At 46.3% G+C, this 8,055-nt stretch overlaps 1 non-coding gene across 1 annotated transcript; it reads left to right on the top strand.

Annotated features, from left to right (window-relative positions):
- Positions 1-2,069: 2,069 nt before the first annotated feature.
- Positions 2,070-2,173, top strand: LOC120360662 (small nucleolar RNA U13). Its single transcript, XR_005577108.1, has one exon. It is a non-coding gene; the product is annotated as a small nucleolar RNA U13 (small nucleolar RNA).
- The last annotated feature ends 5,882 nt before the right edge of the window (positions 2,174-8,055 follow it).

Here is an 8,055-nt window from a genome sequence, read left to right as displayed (position 1 = left end):
CCCGCCTTGGCCTCCCAAAGTGCTGGGATTACAGGCATGAGCCACTGCGTCCGGCAAGGTCTATTTAATTTTCTAAAATAAAATCATTAGGCATATCATCCATCAGTTTTACCATATTTAAAAGTCCATATGCTTTCAGTTTCCTTCCAAACCCCCATTCTTGCCTTTTCCTTTCACTTTTAAAGTGCCTGCTCAAGTCCTAAGCCTGTTTTTCTGAGGTTTATTGACCAAAATTCCATAAAACTCAGACTCAAAAATACAATACTTTTGCCAAATGTAGTGGCTCACATCTGTAATCCCAGCTATAATTCCAGCCCTTTGGGAGGCTGAGGCAGGAGGATAGGAGTTCAAGACCAAACTGGGCAACATAGCAAGAACCTGTCTCTACAAAACATTTAAAACTTAGCCAGACATGGTGGCATGCACCGGTAGTCTTAGTTACTTAGGAGGCTGAAGTGGGAGGATTGCTTGAGCCAGCGAGGATGAGGCTGCAGTGAGCTATGATCAGACCACTGCACTCCAGCCTGGGTGACAGAACAAGACCCTGTTTCTTTCTTAAAAAGCAATATTTATTTATTTATTTATTTATTTTTGAGATGGAGTTTAATTCTTGTTGCCCAGGCTGTAATGCAATGGTATGATCTCGGCTCACCGCAACCTCCACTTCCCAGGTTCAAGCGATTCTCCTGCCTCAGTCTCCCAAGTAGCTGGGATTACAGGCACCCACCACCACGCTCAGCTGATTTTTGTATTTTTAGTAGAGATGGGGGTTTCTTCAGGCTAGTCTTGAACTCTTGACCTCAGGTCATCCTCCCGCCTCGGCCTCCCAAAGTGCTGGGATTACAGGCTTGAGCCACTGCACCCGGCCAAAATGCAACACTTTTTTATGATAGTATAATAATGTTTTCTCTTGTGTTTCTAGTACTTATCTTGATTGGTCCCATCATACAGTCAACTTTTTTTGGCTACCTGAAGTTGATGAGCTCAGAAAACAGTCTAATATTCCACATAGACATATGTGTAGCCCTAGGAGCTGTGAGTATAGTCTGGACTATTTTTGTCAACATCCAATCTTGGCCAGGCACCTATACTTCCTACTCACGGGGCTGAGGCAGGAGGACCACTTGAGCCCAAGAGTTCATTTAAGGCTGCAGTAAGCTATGATCACGTCACTGCACTCCAGCCTGGGTGACACAGTGAGGCCCTGTCTCTAAAAAAGTTAAAATTCCATCTTTCATTTACCTGGACTGAAAGCCACATACCACTTCTCTGTATCTCAGAGAGTCTGGCAAGAGCTTCATGTATCTTATGACTTTGTTGTATCTTATGACCTCCACCACCTGTCAAGTCCTTTGCTATCTGCAAACGCAGGGACTCCCCCATACAATCTCCTTCCCTACTCTCACATGAAGGACCAGGGCTTCAGGCCAGCTTTTCTCAATTTCTTGGTCCTGTGTCCATTGCAAATGAGAGTTTTATCTATGACAGCTCTCGGTTCATCAGAAAGAAGGAATTCATTTGACTTTCCAAAACCCTGAACCAGCTCTCTAAGTGCTAGGACACCAGGACTGTTCCCACCATAGACTGAGGAGGAAAGAGATCAGTGAGCCATGCTGGTGGTTCCCACGCCTGCCAGCACCTCATACCTGAGCACATTAGAGCTGAGGAAGCCCCAGGACATGAGTATCTTTAGAAAAACCCAGGGACTCAAATAAATGCTGGTAAACATGGATACTGGAATACTAGACAATCATCAGAAAGACTGGGGCAGCTGTTTATGCACTGAAAGGAAAAAAGTCTCAAGATCCAATGTGATATGAATGAAGCTGATATAAATCAGTATGCTTCCATTTGTAGAGGGGGAAATAATACACATTTCTTTTTGCTTATAGATGCACAAAAGCCCCGGAATGAGGGTCTTGTCAATTATTCCAGAGATTTTATGCCACTGAAAGAGTTCTAGGAGGCTGGGAGACAGGGGTCAGAGAGCAACTTTTTCTACTTACCTTTTTTAATTTGTTGAGTGTTAAACCAGGTAAATGGATTCCCTGTGTCAAAAATCCGATTAGGTCCTTTTGTAGTTCATGAGCGCGATGATTGGGTTGTTGTGCTCAAGTGTGAGATGTGCTTCCCTCAAACCTTGTTACAACATTGGCATGGTACGCGTCTGACGTGAAAAAAAGGGGGAGGGAGCCGGGCATGGTGGTTCTCAGCTGTAATCTCAGGTCTTTGGGAGGCCAAGGTCGGTAGATCACCTGAGGTTGGGAATTTGAGACCAACCTGGCCAACATGATGCAACCCTGTCTCTACTAAAAATACAAAAATTAGCCAAGTCTGGTGATGTGGGCTTGTAACTCCAGCTACTTGGGAGGCTGAGGAAGGAGAATCACTTGTACCTGGGAGGCAGAGGTTGCAGTGAGCTGAGATTGCACCACTGCACACCAGCCTGGGTGACACAGTGAGACCCTGACTCAAAAAATACTGATACTAACCCCGCTTCAGAGGTAAACACTCTCTTGTCTTCTCTGGCCTTTTCTTAGACTTCATGTAAACAGAATGCAGTGTGTGCCCTTTCGTGTCTGGCTCCTCCTGCGCCTGAGAGAGTGATTCATGCTGCTGCATTCGGCAGTGGTTCTTGCTGTTTTTGCTGAGTAGTCTTCCGTTGTATGAAATCCACATTTATTTATTCATTCTTCTGTTGATGGGCATTTGCGTTATTTGCCATTTGGGGCTATTATGCATGGAGCTATATGAACATTCTTATAGCTGCCTTTCAGACATAGGCACTCATTTCTCTCGGGTACTCTTGCGTCTTCTTAATGGCGTTCTTCAGTTGTGCAATTAACTCCTCCATGTTTATCTTCCCTGAGGGATTACAAGCTCCATGATGGTAGGGCAGGATCTGCCCCTGATCACTGGAGCATCCCCTAAATAAAAAGGCAGATTCTCCATTGCCCTTCACCTTTATCCTGTATTCTAGCGGGGGAGGAGAGGCTGGTGCCTGCAAAAATGGCAGCCGTCTTCTGAGAACAAGAGCAAAGGCAAAAGAAAGGCAGAGCAGGAAGCTGTGAGGACTCTAGGTCTTTGATGATGTCCTAGAGTCATGGACAACAGCCCTGGACAGCCTACCTTCAGATTGGTCTGCAGGAAAAGAGAGAAAAAAATAGAAATAGATGCACAGAGAGAGCAGAGAGGAAGGATGGAGAAGGTCCTGATGGGTACGGGTCTGAGTCCCAGTTCCTTCCTGAGACCTGGCTGCACCCTGTTCCTTCTCTCATTATTAAGCATTACGTGATTTCCACCACTTCACCTTAGGATCTAAGTCAGTCCCTCAGCCCTGCATTATCACTGATATTCATAATTTTGTCAATAATTCATCAAGAAAAGGTTTAAAATATGCTTAATCGCCTCTAACTTGTAAGAAATAAGTAAGGCATCATAGTGCGGTGACAATCCCCTGGGCTGCCGGGTCGGACAAAATTGGATTCAAATCCCCACTCAGGCGGTCGCTCACCCAGTACACACTGGGTGTAATTTTGGCCAAGTTACGTAAGTTCTCTAGGCTTTCATTTTTCTCACTGACTAAATGGTGAGAATAATACCGGCTTTTCACGGTTCTTAAGGGCTAAATGCAATAAGGTATGTAAAAGGCTGGCAGATCATTAGTCTTCAGTAATGATAGGAATTATTTTAAAAGGCGAAATATATATATATGAAAGATTTACCTGGAAAGTGATTTTCTATTTAATGGGATTATCTTTATTTAGAGAGAGAGAGAGAGAAAGAATTCCCTTATTTCCTAGTGAGCCCATATGGTAGACTATCAATGTACACCAGTCCCTACTTGGAGTACTGCAAACATTATTTTTAAGTATCAATAAACTGCCAGAAAAAAAATTATGTGTTAGCTAAATGATATCCTCAAAGTAAGATTTCTGAAATTTATAGGCACTGTGAACACTGTGAAAAGGGATTGGCAGGCCAGGGCTGCTCTGAGCGTCACTCGCCAGAGCTTGGGGACAAATAGGATGTCACAGAACACCAGATGACTCTACAGACCGCACGCCTCCTGCATTCATTGAGGCCCCGGAGGCTTCCTGCAATCTCTGGGCTAGAAAGCCACATGCCCAGGTCTGCTCTTCATCATGGATGGCCCTAACTTTAAATACAAGACAGTACTTTACAATCAAACACGTCCAGATGGACGGCTCTCCCAAAGCCAAATCTATACCCAGGATGCAGATTTCTAGAGGAAAATGCAGCCAAGCTGGATACAGAAAACAATTCGGGGAACAAAAAGTCGCAACCACTAGAAAGCCGTGGTTCTCTCTGCTGCTCCGAATGGGGTGGCACGTAAGAGGGTAAGGACAGGCGCGGGGTGTCAGGGAGGACCTAGAGCCGGACACCAAAGCCCGGGAAATGGGCGAGAGGCATGCATGCAGAAGACAGAATCAACAGTGGGGAGGGCAGACATACCCCTCTCTAGTCCTTGTTAAAGTGTGAGTGCCCAGGCTTGCACACCCCTGAGGCCCCACTATGGGCACACTCTTGCCCCGTGGGCCACCGTTACCTGTGTGAGGCACAACACCTCGAGAAGATGGACCACGGAGGATGCTCACTCTCCTGGAAGCCACTGCAGCTCCAGCTTCTCCCAGCATGGCAGACCAGGACCACACCTGGTTAGATTGCTCCCAGGTGGCCAGGCCCATGGGGACTGCCTTGTGCCAGCCAGACTCGTAGGAGACTTCTTGGCCCAGATGCTTGTTGACTGGTCTTTTTTTCCTTTCTTTCTTTCTTTTAGACAGGCTCACTCTGTCATCCAGGCTGGAGTACAGTGGTGCCATCACCGCTCACTGCAGCCATGACCTCCTGGGTTTAAGCCATCCTCCTGCCTCAGCCTCCCAAGTAGCTGGGACTACAAGTATGCACCACCATATCCAGCCAATTTTTCTTTTTCTATTTTTTGTAGAGACAAGATCTCATTAAGTTACCCAGACTGGTCTTGAACTCCTGGGCTCAAACAGCTTTCCCACGTTGGCCCCCCAAAGTGCTGGGCTATCAGGTATGAGTCACTGTAGCTGGCCTGGACTGACCTTTTATTAGAAGAATGTACCTTTGGTTAGGTGCGGTGGCTCATGCCTATAATCCCAGCACTTTGCGAGGCCAAGGCAGGCACATCACAAGGTCAAGAGATGAAAACCATCCTGATCAACATGGTGAAACCCCATCTTTACTAAAGATACAAAAATTAGCTGGGCATGGCATCACGTGCCTGTAGTTCCAGCTACTCGGGAGGCTGAGGCAGGAGAATTGCTTGAACCCAGGAGGCAGAGGTTGCAGTGAGCCGAGATCTCACGCCACTGCATTCCAGCCTGGCAACAGAGTGAGACTCTGTCTTAAAAAAAAAAAAAAAAAAAAAAAAAAAAAAAAAAAAAAAGCCTGGGATGTAGGCTCATGCCTTTAATCCGAGCACTTTGGGAGGCTGAGGCAGGTGGATGACCTGAGGTCAGGAGTTCGAGACCAGCCTGGCCAACGTGGAGAAACCTCATCTCTACTAAAAATACAAAAATAGCCGGGTATGGTGACACATGCATGTAATCCCAGCTACTCAGGAGGCTGAGGCAGGAAAATCACTTGAACCCGGGAGGCAGAGGTTGCAGTGAGCAGTGCCAACATTCTGAACCCTTGGCCTGGGGTAAAATCAAATCTATGTGTCCCTTATAACATGCTCAGTGGTCACGACCACCCCAAGACCAAGCACACATACCCCAGAACCAAACCAAGCCAAGTGTTCCAGAAGCCCCACTTCAGCCTGCTACCCACGCACACTCTCCGTCCACTTTTTTTTCTTTAAAAATTAACTTTGGAGATTTTTTTTCTTTCTTTTTAGAGATGGGCCACACTGTGTTGCCCAGGCCGGAGTGCAGTGGCTTGTTCATAGCTCACTATAGCTTCAAACTCCTGGGCTCAAGCGATCCTCCTTCCTCAGCCTCCCAAGTCACTGGGACTGCAGGTATGCACCACGACACCCAGCTAGTTTTTAAAAAGTTTATAGAGATGGGATCCCACTATGTTGCCCAGGCTGGTCTCAAACTCCTGGTCTCAAGTGATCCTCCCACCTCAGCCTCCCAAAGTGCTGGGATTTCTGGTGTGAGCCATCACACGCAGCATTTTGAAATCTTTTTATTTATTTATTTATTATTATTTTTGAGACATAGTCTCTGTCACCCAGGCTGGATGGCATGCAGTGGCATGATCTCGGCTCACTGCAACCTCCATCTCCTGAGTCCAAGCAGTTCTCTTGTCTCAGCCTCCCAAGTTGCTGGACTACAGGTGCACGCCACCACACCTAGCTAATTTTTTTTTTTTTTTGTATTTTTAGTAGAGATGGGGTTTCATCATACTGGTCAGGCTGGTCTCAAACTCCTGACCTCAGGTGATCCACCCGCCTTGGCGTCCCAAAGTGCTGGGATTACAGGAATGATCCACCGTGCCCAGCCTGAGATCATACTGAATTTTCTCTTTCCTATCTGAGCTCTTGAAGAATGAGTAAACAATCTAAGAGTCACAGATCAACTTTATAAAAATAACTTTTTACCTCTGTAAAAATTTCAAACCATATATTTTTTAAATTACTCGCAATGATACCACCCAAGGGTAACTACAGTTAACATTTTGAGCGTATCTTTCCTGAAAGTTCTGTGCATGTATACAGATTAAACTATGGGTTCTCTGAATAGTCACTGTGTTTCAGCGTGGGCAGCATAGTAAGACCCCAACTCTTAAAAAAATTAAAATGAAATGAAATAGGCGTATTCAATTTTACATAAATGAGGATATGCTAGACATGCTTTGTATGTAATCTGCTTTTCCCTCCCCAGTGTGATGGGGGCACATTTCCGTGCCTTCAGATGGTCATGAGGGGGCGTTAGAGTGGCTGGAGATGTCCCTGGAGATGTGGCTAAAGTAGAGGAGAAGGCTCAGGCTAAGGTGAAGGTTTGGAATCTTATCTGTATAAGTCTTTCTAAGAGATGACTTTGAAGGTAATTGCAAAATGCAGTTTAGTTTTTGAAAGGCTTATTCTGGGCTAGGCACAGTGGCTCGTGTCTATAATCCCAGTACTTTGAGAGGCTGAGACAGGAAGATCCCTTGAGCTCAGGAGCTCAAGACCAGCCTGGATAATATAGTGAGACACTGTCTCCACAAAAATAAAAAGTTAGCCGGGCTTGGTGGTGTGTGCCAGCTACTCAGGCGACTGAGGCAGGAGGATGGCTTGAACTCAGGAGGTAGAGGCTGCAGTGAGCCGTGATCCCACCATTGCACTCCAGCCCAAGAGACAGAGCAAGATCCTGTCTCAAAAGAAAAGAGAAAAGAAGCCAGGTGCGGTGGCTCATGCTTGTAATCTCAACACTTTGAGAGGCTGAGGTGGGAGGATAGCTTGAGCTCAGCAGTTCAAAACCAGCCTGGGCAACACAGCAAAGTCCCATCTCTACAAAAAATTTTAAAAACAGAAAAGGCCAGTTTTGATACTGGTGGTGACATGAGTATTTGTTGCTATTATTTAGTCAAAATCTCTGTCTAAATGACATTTCTTTTTTTAAAAATGTCTGTCGGTTTTGGGGGGAACAGGTGGTATTTGGTTACATGAGTAAGTTCTTCAGTGATGGTGTGTGAGATTTTGGTGCACCCAACACCCGAGCGGTGTACAGTGCACGCAGCTGGTGGTCTTTTTTTTTTTTTTTTGAGACGGAGTTTCACTCTTGTTACCCAGGCTGGAGTGCAATGGCGCGATCTCGGCTCACCTCAACCTCCGCCTCCTGGGTTCAGGCAATTCTCCTGCCTCAGCCTCCTGGGTAGCTGGGATCACAGGCATGCGCCACCATGCCCAGCTAATTTTTCGTATTTTTAGTAGAGACGGGGTTTCACCATGTTGACCAGGATGGTCTCGATCTCTTGACCTCGTGATCCACCCGCCTCGGCCTCCCAAAGTGCTGGGATTACAGGCTTGAGCCACCGCGCCCGGCAGCTGGTGGTCTTTTATCCCTCACCTCCCTC

This window comes from Saimiri boliviensis, chromosome 13 (assembly GCF_048565385.1).
Source record: "Saimiri boliviensis isolate mSaiBol1 chromosome 13, mSaiBol1.pri, whole genome shotgun sequence".
NCBI lineage: Eukaryota > Metazoa > Chordata > Mammalia > Primates > Cebidae > Saimiri > Saimiri boliviensis.
This window is presented reverse-complemented; position numbering and strand designations above follow the sequence as displayed.